The sequence below is a fragment of the Takifugu rubripes genome, unplaced genomic scaffold, assembly GCF_901000725.2.
Source record: "Takifugu rubripes unplaced genomic scaffold, fTakRub1.2, whole genome shotgun sequence".
In the NCBI taxonomy this organism is placed as follows: Eukaryota; Metazoa; Chordata; class Actinopteri; order Tetraodontiformes; family Tetraodontidae; genus Takifugu; species Takifugu rubripes.
This window is the reverse complement of record NW_021821589.1, coordinates 10,001-22,455: the sequence shown is the minus strand read 5'-3', so window position 1 is coordinate 22,455 and position 12,455 is coordinate 10,001. Positions and strand designations below refer to the sequence as shown.

Below are 12,455 nucleotides of genomic sequence, written 5' to 3'. Positions count from 1 at the left end.
CTGCTGCTGGGCGTTGGACAAACACCTCCAGACACGAGCGCATCACAGCAGCCCTCCACTTTACTTCAGAATTCATTCAGACTTTTAGATTGTGGTGCACGTCTGCTCCAGCCCAGCTCACGCTAGAGCGCCGCGGTGCACGTCTGCTCCAGCCCAGCTCACGCTAGAGCGCTGTGGTGCACGTCTGCTCCAGCCCAGCTCACGCTAGAGCGCCGCGGTGCACGTCTGCTCCAGCCCAGCTCACGCTAGAGCGCCGCGGTGCACGTCTGCTCCAGCCCAGCTCACGCTAGAGCGCCGTGGTGCACGTCTGCTCCAGCCCAGCTCACGCTAGAGCGCCACGGTGCACGTCTGCTCCAGCCCAGCTCACGCTAGAGCGCTGTGGTGCACGTCTGCTCCAGCCCGTCAGGCTAGAGCGCCACGGTGCACGTCTGCTCCAGCCCAGCTCAGGCTAGAGCGCCGTGGTGCACGTCTGCTCCAGCCCAGCTCAGGCTAGAGCGCCGTGGTGCAGCTCTGCTCCAGCCCAGCTCACGCTAGAGCGCCACGGTGCACGTCTGCTCCAGCCCAGCTCACGCTAGAGCGCCACGGTGCAGCTCTGCTCCAGCCCAGCTCGCTCACGCTAGAGCGCCACGGTGCACGTCTGCTCCAGCCCAGCTCACGCTAGAGCGCCGTGGTGCACGTCTGCTCCAGCCCAGCTCACGCTAGAGCGCCGTGGTGCACGTCTGCTCCAGCCCAGCTCACGCTAGAGCGCCGTGGTGCACGTCTGCTCCAGCCCAGCTCACGCTAGAGCGCCGTGGTGCACGTCTGCTCCAGCCCAGCTCACGCTGAGCGCCGTGGTGCACGTCTGCTCCAGCCCAGCTCACGCTAGAGCGCCGTGGTGCACGTCTGCTCCAGCCCAGCTCACGCTAGAGCGCCATGGTGCACGTCTGCTCCAGCCCAGCTCAGGCTAGAGCGCCACGGTGCAGCTCTGCTCCAGCCCACTCAGGCTAGAGCGCCACGGTGCAGCTCTGCTCCAGCCCAGCTCAGGCTAGAGCGCCGCGGTGCAGCTCTGCTCCAGCCCAGCTAACGCTAGAGCGCCACGGTGCAGCTCTGCTCCAGCCCAGCTCAGGCTAGAAACACTGAAAGCTTTATGCTGTCCCACATCCTCCTGCTGCTGCATGTGCATCATAAAGACGAAGGTGGTGTCCATCATCTCACTGAGCAACATGGAAGATGATTCCCAAAATGCTGACTCGGCATGAATATGACCAATGAAATCTTGTGAAAAAGCTCACACTGATATAGATTTAAAGGTGTTGTAAAACTAGAAAGAGAAGTTGAAGGTGACTGACCATATGGACGGTGGGTGACATGGTGTCGGGTTCGTCCTCATCCGAGAGGTCGGCCATGTTGACGGAGTTCAGGTCCGCGATGTCGTCGATGTCCTCCTCGCCCGTCAGCGAGGTCAGCGTGGTGCCCAGTGCATTGAGTCTCTTCCCAATGTTGGGATCCATATGGACGTCGATTCCACACATTTTCCAGAGCACATTGAGAGTCCAGGTACCGGCACTACTGCTCTCTGGGTTTGGTTTGGAGCAGGAACCCAGTAGGGAGAAGACAAAAGGGTTAGGGTCAGGGTCAGGTCAGGGTTAGGGTCAGGGTCAGGGTCAGGTTAGGGTTAGGGTTAGGGTCAGGGTCAGGGTTAGGGTCAGGATTAGGGTCAGGGTTAGGGTTAGGGTCAGGATTAGGGTCAGGGTCAGGGTCAGGGTCAGGGTTAGGGTTAGGGTTAGGGTTAGGGTCAGGGTCAGGGTCGGGTCAGGGTTAGGGTTAGGGTTAGGGTCAGGATTAGGGTCAGGGTTAGGGTTAGGGTCAGGATTAGGGTCAGGGTCGGGTCAGGGTCAGGGTCAGGGTTAGGTTAGGGTCAGGGTTAGGGTTAGGGTCAGGGTCAGGGTCAGGGTCAGGGTTAGGGTTAGGGTTAGGAGTTAGGGTTAGGGTCAGGAGTTAGGGTTAGGGTTAGGGTTAGGGTCAGGGTCAGGGTCAGGGTTAGGAGTTAGGGTTAGAGTCAGGGTCAGGGTCAGGAGTTAGGGTCAGGGTCAGGGTCAGGGTCAGGGTCAGGGTTAGGGTTAGGGTTAGGGTCAGGATTAGGTCAGGGTTAGGGTTAGGGTCAGGATTAGGGTCAGGGTCAGGGTCAGGGTCAGGGTTAGGGTTAGGGTCAGGTTAGGGTTAGGGTCAGGGTCAGGGTCAGGGTCAGGGTCAGGGTTAGGGTTAGGAGTTAGGGTTAGGGTCAGGAGTTAGGGTTAGGGTTAGGGTTAGGGTCAGGGTCAGGGTCAGGGTTAGGAGTTAGGGTTAGAGTCAGGGTCAGGGTCAGGAGTTAGGGTTAGGGTCAGGGTCAGGGTCAGGTCAGCTCATGGATGAAGGGTTACTCAAAAGAACCTGCCTGCAGAAGGTTGCCCAGTCGTCCTTGAACAGACTTCATATGTCCCATCAGGGACAACACCTGGACAGGTAACAAGGACAGCTGATCAATCATTCAGAACCACCAGCTCAACTGATAAGAGCTTCAGGGCTACAGATGCTCCCACAAAGCTTTTCTATTCCTGAATGAGTGAGGCAGCGATCCAAAGTACAGGCACTCACAAGCGTTCATGACTAGATCCCCTCGGACTTCAGGTTTCCAGTCATCCCACGACGTTTCAAAACCTTCGGCGAAGCGAATGCAGAAGTTCTTGAAGTGGCCTTTGCTCACCAGAGATTCAGAGGAGCAGGCGGTGATCAGCGTGCTCTCGATGGTCAGGACCAGCGCGGAGCCAGTGTCAAAGTCGACGCTGTGGTTGGCCTGTGAGAGGTCAGAGGTGAAGGACATGAGAAGATACACATGCACGTTTCCTTTGCTACCGCCACTCTGCATGTTACACCGTCCACTATTTCCAACTAGGGCTGTGATTGGAGGGACACAATATCATCGTTGATGGTGAACATACAGTACCAGCGATCCACTGGATTAAGCCTCTCCATCATGTAATCTTATGCACATGCCTCTCAACAGGTTTACCACAGCCCTAATTGCAACATTACGTGAGTGTTAGCATGATTTGTTAGGTCGTTACTGATTGAGGAGTCCAAAATGCCCATAATCACCTGAATTACTGCGTGAATTCACAAGTGGTGTGAAAGGTTCCATGTAGCCCAGAAGCAAGAGGGTGGACCTCCTGTTCAGCTAGTTACTTAGATGGAAATGATCGTTTTAGAGCAGAAACTCAGGTCATATCTGCCAGACTCTGATAATCACCTACTCAGTGCCATCATTTTAGCACAAGGGTTAGGGTTAGGGTTCTAACACAAATATTCTTCTTTTGGCATAACCAGCACAAAGACATCACACCCAAAGCCCAGAAAGGAGCGTCCCATTAGCTTCGCAGGTGCTGGTGATTCCAGCGTTATAATAATCTGACTGTTCCAATCAAGAGTGGCGCTGCATCCATGTCAGCGTGTGGATCAGCGCACAGTCCCACCACAAACATCACAAATGAAGCAAGAATGAATTGGCGGGTTACTTTTCCAGCATGTCTGTCCTGCTTTACTGCTGTTGTGGCCCCGGCCTCAGCGCCGCCTCCCTCTGGACCCGCCACGTGTCCTTTCTAAGAAACATGTGTGACACAGTAGCAGCAGGCAGATCTCCTCTCAATGAGAAGATGGCTTGTTCAGTTTACACCAAGGGAAAATACCATGATGCAAATGTGCGCTCTCTTGAACGACAGCGTAGAAAACAGCGCCTTCACGTGCACGGCTTAAACCAGCCATGCTCAGAATCGGACTTTGGCATCTCATCGGAATTGCTTCCTTGTCCCAGTTTAAATGCAGACGGCAGAACCACCACCGCCGGCCCCTCTCAACACGGAGCTCCACTCCGATTCCACCCCCCCACTCTAAGGGTTAGGGTGAGGGTCAGACAGACCCATCCGTCTGTAGATCTCAAACCTTCCTTCCTCACTCATGAACAAGACGCAGAGATACTTAAACTCCTCCACATGGAGCAGGACCTCTCCCTGGACCTGGAGTGGGCAGGCCACCTTTTTCCATTTCCGATCCAGGGCCTCGGGCCCGAAGGAGCAGTAAGATAACGCCATCTGTGAAGAGCACAGATGGATCCGGACTCCCTCCGGCCCGGCTCTACCGGGAGATTCTGGTCATGAAAATAACAAACGGAACCAGTGACAAAAGGCAGCCAGAGGCAACGGGCTGTGGGAGCAGGTGGCACGTACCCTGACCCTAACCCCAGTAATGGACCAAGCTCCTGCTCCCAGAGAGACGGTACCGCCCTTAGCAGCTCAAAGGCCTTCATGTCTGCACATGTGGACGGGTGGGCAAAGCCCCCACAAACCCTCAAACCCTGGGGAGGGAACGGAGCAGCACGCGTTAGGGTGAGGTTAATCTGGCCCTTCCCAGGAGCGCCGTTAGGTAAGGAACAACCGGAGTCAGGAAGCAGAGCAGCATTTCCAACAACAGGAAGCTGGAGAATCGTACCGCTGTGTTCATCTCCTCCCTCATGTTCGCTTTGCCTGCTCTGCAGGTGAGATGCTAACCCGCAGGTGAGATGCTAACCCGCAGGTGAGATGCTAACCCGCAGGTGAGATGCTAACCCGCTGGTGAGATGCTAACCCGCAGGTGAGATGCTAACCCGCTGGTGAGATGCTAACCCGCAGGTGAGATGCCAACCCACAGGTGAGATGCTAACCCGCAGGTGAGATGCTAACTCGCTGGTGAGATGCTAACCTGCAGATGAGATGCTAACCCGCTGGTGAGATGCTAACCCGCTGGTGAGATGCTAACCCGCAGGTGAGATGCTAACCCGCAGATGAGATGCTAACCCGCTGGTGAGATGCTAACCCGCAGGTGAGATGCCAACCCGCAGGTGAGATGCTAACCCGCAGGTGAGATGCTAATCCACAGGTGAGATGCTAATCCACAGGTGAGATGCTAATCCACAGGTGAGATGCTAACCCGAAGGTGAGATGCCAACCCTAATACCCTAATTAAATGAATCCATTCATCAACGGCATGACTATTTTATACCTTAAAACAAAAATCTATGACAATGTCGGGGATTTTCAAAGCTATCTAGCTACATTAGGTTGAACACAGCAGGTCACCTGAGTGCTGCTGGTGATGGGGAGGCAGATGCCCAGGTCGTTGACGGTCAGCTGCAGGAAGAGCGTGCTGAAGGCCTGCGCCGAGGTCTGCTGGATGCCCGGCAGCTTGTCCACCACCTCTTTAGTGGCCATGTGGATGTCCTTGTTGAGGGCCAAGCGCTGTTCATTCCAGTTGTCATAAGCAGCCTTATAATTCAGCCAGAACAGCACCGCTGGGGGGGGACGGGGGGGGAACGGGGGGGAGAAATAACCAGTGTTGTCAGAGGTCTGCAGGACATGAAGGTTGTGAGAACAGAAAATCCAAAGGAACCTCTGTCAAAAGCCACTGGCTGGGCGAAGACGATGGGCCTGTTGAGTGTGATCAGAACCGCCTCCTTGTCGGAGGACCCACTGATCTCTTCTTGGAGAGCGTTGCGCAGCCCGATCCTCGTTCGGAAATATGCCACCTGGTGAAAGTCTGAGCCAGCTTCTTCGTACACCTGTAACAAAGCAGAAGTTGCTCCAATAAGGATCTTTTGAATCAGGCAAGATAAACCTTAAGCCCCTCCTCCTATCTTTAGAGATACGTGCCTGGTGTTTGACGATCTGCCCCAGAGCGAGGTTGAGATCCACTTGACATTTGCCGAAGAGCTTGAGGTAGCTGCTGCCACCAGGCTGAGTCTTGCACTGGATCCTGTTGGAGAGCTCCAGCTCAATCAGGCCCGTCTCGAAGCGTACGGCCCGCATCGATGGGGTGGTGGCCGTCATCTGGACGCCCTGAGGATAAACACCACCTTCAGAAAAGCCTCACGCTTTCAGAGATTTGTTTTCTAACCCAAAGATGGGGTCATGTGATACCTTGAACATGAGGCTGAGAGAATAAAGCAGGATCTTGGGCTTGTCTGCATCCGTGGAGGTGTCGTGCTCGTTCCACAGTGGGATGGGCTGTTCCCCTCCTGCAGCCCAAGAGCGAGTGAACAGGTGAACAGGTGAACAGGTATATGTGTGCAACGTGGGGATCCTGTTTCTCCAGCATGTGAACGTATTAACATGGATGCAGCGCCTTTACAGCACAATCACAGCTCAGAATGTCCGACAGCTGTCGTGTCCCAAGGTTAGGGTCAGGGTTAGGGTCAGGGTCAGGGTCAGGGTCAGGGTTAGGGTCAGGGTCAGGGTTAGGGTTAGGGTTAGGGTCAGGGTCAGGGTTAGGGTCAGGGTCAGGGTTAGGGTCAGGGTCAGGGTCAGGGTTAGGGTCAGGGTCAGGGTCAGGGTCAGGGTTAGGGTCAGGGTCAGGGTCAGGGTCAGGGTTAGGGTCAGGGTCAGGGTCAGGGTTAGGGTCAGGGTCAGGGTTAGGGTCAGGGTTAGGGTTAGGGTCAGGGTCAGGGTCAGGGTTAGGGTTAGGGTCAGGGTCAGGGTTAGGGTCAGGGTCAGGGTCAGGGTTAGGGTCAGGGTTAGGGTTAACCCTATCCCAAGGACTGATCCATAGCAGATCCTGACTTTTGACCTCTGAGGATCTGAGCTTTAGAGATCTTATCTTCTTCAGCCATCCTGGCACCATCTCAACATCTGTGTCCTGTCCTGTGCTTGTGATTTGGTGTCTTGTTACCCCCCCAAGGGGAATTGCTGTGGGGGGGGGGTTACTTGACCATATATAAGGGGCTACCGAACAAAGCACTTCGGAGATCTTCACCATCGGGACCACGAAACCTCCCTCGGACAATCTGCAGTGTCCGATTGATGCCCGACTCTTCTCTCCAATGAACATCTCTCATAACCGAGTGGGGGTCTCCGAAGATTCCGATTTCATCGGCACATCTCAACTATCACCAGAAGAATTTACCACACAGCTTAAGCTGAATCTAACCCTAGAGATGAAAGATCTTTTCTCTTCCTGTGAACTGAGCAGCTATATGTTCAATGACTAAATAGCATATGGAACTTCCTGCCATATACATACACCAAACACCTGTAGATTCATATTTAGGGTTAGGGTTAGGGCTAACCTTAACCCTAACCCTAACCCTAACCCTAACAGTAGTTACTGGGGATGGGGCTCAAAGGCGAGCACCTGGTGGCCGGGCTTAGCCCCAAATGGCAACGTGGGTCCGCCTTCCAGTAGCCTCACCACCAGCAGGAAGTGCTTTGGGCGGCAGTCGTGACCGGGGGTCTGCCAGTCCCTCAGGCTATAGGGACATGGAATGCCACCTCACTGGGGGAAGGGATCACCTCGGAGAGGGGCCGGACCCGCCGCTACTCTGGGGTTGCCCAGTGGGGGCAGCGGGGGTCCGGTCTCTTGCTTTGGTTGGCATCTACGGGCCGAACTGCAGCTTCTTGGAGTCCCTAACCCTAACCCTGACTAACCCTAACCCTAACTAACCCTAACACTAACCCTGACTAACCCTAACCCTGACTAACCCTAACCCTAACGAACCTTAACCCCTGACTAAACCCTAACCCTGACTAACCCTAACTAACCCTAACCTTAACTACCTTAACCCTGACTAACCGTAACCCTGACTAACCCTAACCCTGACTAACCCTAACCCTAACTAACCTTAACCCTGACTAACCCCCAACCATAACCCTAACTAACCCTAACCCTGACCTAACCCCAACATTAACCCTAACTAACCCTAACCCCAACCCTAACTAACCTTAACCCTGACTAACCTTAACCCTAAACTAACCCTAACCCCAACCAACCCTAACCCTGACTAACCTTAACCCTGACTAACTCTAACTAACCCTAACCCCAACCTTAACCCTGACTAAGCCCAACCCTAACTAACCCTAAACCCCAACCCTAACTAACCTAACCCTGACTAACCTTAACCCTAACTAACCCTAACCCCAACCATAACCCTAACTAACCCTAACCCTGACTAACCCTAACCCTATTCTGACCTATGGTCATGAACTTTGGGTAGTGACTGAAAGGACAAGATTCAAGTGGCCAAACTTGGTTCCCCCTGCGGGCATCCCTCCCAGAGAGGGTGAGAAGCTCCGCCCCCTCCGTCAGGAGGAGCTCGGAGCGCCGCTGCTCCTGCTCCTGCTATGTCTCGCAGGGAGGAGGCCCCGAGGCAGACGCCAGGACATGAGGGACTCTGTCTCTGGACTGGCCTGGGAGCACTCCCTGAGGAGCTGGAGGAAGTCTGGGGAGAGCAAAGTCTGGCCCTCTCTGTTCAGGCTGCTGACCACGCCACCCGCGCACGGATAAACCGGAAGGAGAAGACAAATGTAATAGCATTTCAGATGATGTGTCCCAACGTACTAACGCCCAGCACGAGGCAGCATATTACCTGAGACCTTCTGAATGACCTCATTGACCTCCTTCATGAAGACCTTCTGTAGGAAGACCAGGTGGTTGAGCAGGTCTGTGGTCAGGTTGTGCTCAAATGAACCAATCTACACATCAGAAGGATCACGTTAAATACGGCCAGTTTCTCGACTGATTCTGCTCTTGAAGGTGCAGCGCGTACCTCAGCAACACAGCGCAGATAGTTGCCTTGGAGGTAGTTTCCTGGTTTAGCTAGACAATCCTCAGGAGCCCAGCCCTGGTCTGAGTGGTTCTCGTGATCCTCCATGATGTATTCTCCCGACATGGTGACAGGAGGCAGCGTGAGGCTGGCTGATGGAGGCATGGTGGACATGTCCACGGGGGACACCTTTGACTGAAAGCAAAGCTTGTGGTTCGGCAACTCAAAAGTGAAACTGGTTTGTGCCCCTAAACACAGGAGGAAGAGGAGAACATGCACTGAGTTCTTCTGTTTCTTTGACATTTTGATGAACCATGATGAACAGAAAATGCTGGAAGCCTGCAGCAGCCTGCTCTCACACCCACCTGTCATGCCGTGGCTCTTCATGCGGCCCATTTTGTACTCAGCCTTGAGTGAGGGCAGCAGGGCGGCCCCAATGGTGATTGCCATCCATCACAGCGCTGAACTTGAGGACAATAGGCTTCTTCTCTAAGGCCTTCGGGGAGCTGAGGGAACTCATTGCTTCTATTGGGATTCTGATTGATGCTGGGCGCTTTGTCGGGGGGCTGTGGGGTTGGGTTGTCCTCTCTGTTCGGGGCTTGGCTGCAGGGAAAATAACAAACTAACGTTCAGGAGCAGAATTATCCACTGCCACGTGTGAATGTGTGTGGACCTGTGCTCAGCAGATGTTGTGTTCAAGAAAGATAACCACAACCCTAACCCTAACCCTTTCATATGCTCAGCACACCTTATGCTCTACGCTTTACATTAATATAATTCCCTAACCCCAAGATTTCCATGAAACAGACCAATTTTGGGCAGTTAACTGACAAAACTGAGGATGTTCTGAAATATCCCGCAAGCACGTGATAGATCAATTAAAAGGAGAACATTACGGATCCGAGTTTTTTATGTGGTTGGAAGTAGAAAGACGGAGCAGACGCACGTGGTGGACGGTTGGCGGATGAGATCAGAGATTTGTTTGGAGAGCTGGTGGGAGCTTCGGACCATCATGCTGTGTAAGGTGGCCGGATGCTGCGGGATGTTGATCACGATGGCTCCCACTTTGAAGACTGCTGCATTGTTGGTCTTCAGCCCACGCTGGGCGCTGTACAAGGCCTGTGACTTGGCAATGTTGCACTTTACCACCGTCCTGAAACACAGGCAACACAATGAGCCTTCAAGCAGGAAGGTGAGCTTCATTCTATATTCCTGGAGTGATGAGGGCATTTGAATGGGTGTCACACAGGAGGGCACCATGCAAACTCACTTTCAGGGTGACAGGTGAGCACTCAGAACAGTGAAACCATGAAGGAATTGGAATGGTTTTGCACAACTGATGAATTAAAGGCCATTTATGAAAGCAAGACAAACATCTGTGGTTGTGCCTGTTCTATTTTTTAGAATATATCTCATTTCTGTCCTATTTTGTGCATTCCTATTTCACTAAAGAGTGCAGCATGTTCTGTCAGCGCTAGACTGTGGTCGTTGAGAGAATCATGTATCTGGGCTTTGGGACACGGAAACGGAGCTTCACACACACATCCAAAACGTTGAGTGAAAGAATAAATTAGTGACAGGCCACTGAGATGAATGAGGGGGGGGGGGGGGGGGGGGGGGGGGGGGGTCGTCAGGGCGGTTTGGATTTAGTGACATGTGAGCCCACATACAGAAACTCTTGTTTAGCTGTGCTGGTGGGAGAAGTTGGAAAATCCTCCAGCCTACGTGAGGAGTTGGAAAAGCAAAACAGGAAAAGTGAGAAAAGAACAGAAGAAATTCTGAAACAGTTGAGACACATTTCCACAAAACAAAGAACTACAGCAAAACTGCTGATGTGGCAGAGAACTGGTTTAAACAAGTTGCTAATAACCTAAATCAGGGCTCTTATCTGCATAGAAATACACAGAAGTCCTGCAAGTCCTGAGACAGCATGAAAATGGGATCAAGTCTTCTTACTTCCACAGTGCTCGTATCTCTCCAATAGAATGAGACGTTTAGGGTTAGAAAGAGAAGTTTCGGATAACCTCTGAACTCAATCCAAGCAGCCTAGCTGAGCGTAGCATCATCGGTTAGGGTTAGGGTTAGGGTTAGGGTTAACCCTAACCCTAACCCTAAGGCATGAGGGGAAGGCTGGAACGCCAGTAGGATGCTAACGTTGAAAGGAAATGGCTGCAGTCAAAGCAGTAAAGGCTGCTGGTCAAATGACAAGAAGCCTGATTTGGCTCTCCTGTTCAGAAATAGAGACGCACATGAACGCAGGCAGAGGGAGGAATCCTGCTTTTCATTTAGATATGAACTGGTGAATATCTCACTAAAAGGGTTGGAACTTTGCTCAGTTATGACAACTTTTATAGATCAGGCCAAAGAGGAAAATACTGAACAATAACCACTTCTTCGATGGTTGAAGAACATTTGATGCAAAGCAACATTATATTTCAGCATTTCCTAATTAGCAAGTCAAAAGGAATTTGGACATACTGGATGTCAGGTGTGATGCCTTCCAAAAGAACAATGTTTACTCCACCGATGTGAGCCGACGCACACGTTTCAGTCATTTTCTGGTGTAAGATGTCTGCAAACATACCGGAGAGAGGTTGACACGACCAAAGCATCCAACCATTCAATTCTAAAAGCCTCTAAACCCTCTAAACCCTAACCCCTAAACCCTAACCCTCTAAACCCTAACCCTAACCCTCTAACCCTAACCCTCTAAACCCTAACCCTAACCCTCTAAACCTAACCCTCTAACCCTAACCCTCTAAACCCTAACCCTCTAAACCCTAACCCTCTAAACCCTAACCCTCTAACCCTGCTTAGACATAAACAGTGTACAAACCTTATATGTGAGAAAATGGAGATATCTTTAAAAAACACTGCTAAAATATTCAATTTTACACATAAAATGCACATCTCACAACCCTAACCCTAACTAACCCTGACCCTAACTAACCCTAACTAACCCCGACTAACCCTAACCCTAACTAACCCTAACCAACCCTAACCTTTATTTTACACAAAGTGCACATCTCACAACCCTAACCCTGACTAGCCCTAACCCTCACTAACCCTAACATTAACCCTGACTAGCCCTAACCCTAACTAACCCTAACATTAACCCTGACTAACCCTTACCCTAACTAACCCTAACCAGCCCTAGCCTTTATTTTACTCATAAAGTGCACATCTCACAACCCTAACCCTAACTAGCCCTAACCCTAACTAACCCTAACATTAACCCTGACTAGCCCTAACCCTAACTAACCCTAACATTAACCCTGACTAACCCTTACCCTAACTAACCCTAACCAGCCCTAGCCTTTATTTACTCATAAAGTGCACATCTCACAACCCTCACCCTAACTAACCCTAATCCTGACCAACCCCAACTAACCCTAACGTTAACCCTAACCAACCCTAACGTTAACCCTAACTAACCCTAATCCTGACCAACCCTAACCCTAATCCTGACAACCCTAACCTTTATTTTACTCATAAAGTGCACGTCTCCACGTCTCCAGCATCGGCCTCCACCTTCCTTGACCACAGGTCAACGGTTGGGGTTCAGCTTCACCTTTCATCTTCTCCTTCAGGGTGAAACTTCCATGGATCTTCTTCAGTTCTGCCTCCATAGTCAGCCCACCGATGTCGGCCTCCAGGTGTGTGCGGTTCACCATGCCGATGCCGAACACGATGAGAGTGACGTGCTGCGGCTCAGCGCTCACCAGGCTCCTCCGCCGCCCACCTGGTCCCAGGGGCTTGTTAGGGGTGGCCGGCTCCTGCTGCTCATTCTCAAACACCACTTTGCACAGCGGCTCCGAGGGCCGGTGGGCTCCTTCTGGAGAGACCACGGGAATGTGAGATGGTCCGGAAAACC

General features: G+C 52.3%; 1 pseudogene; it reads right to left on the bottom strand.

The window, feature by feature from the left end:
• The window catches only part of LOC115248148 (transmembrane protein KIAA1109 homolog), a 39,904-nt pseudogene that overhangs the window by 17,454 nt on the left and 9,995 nt on the right, over nt 1-12,455 (bottom strand).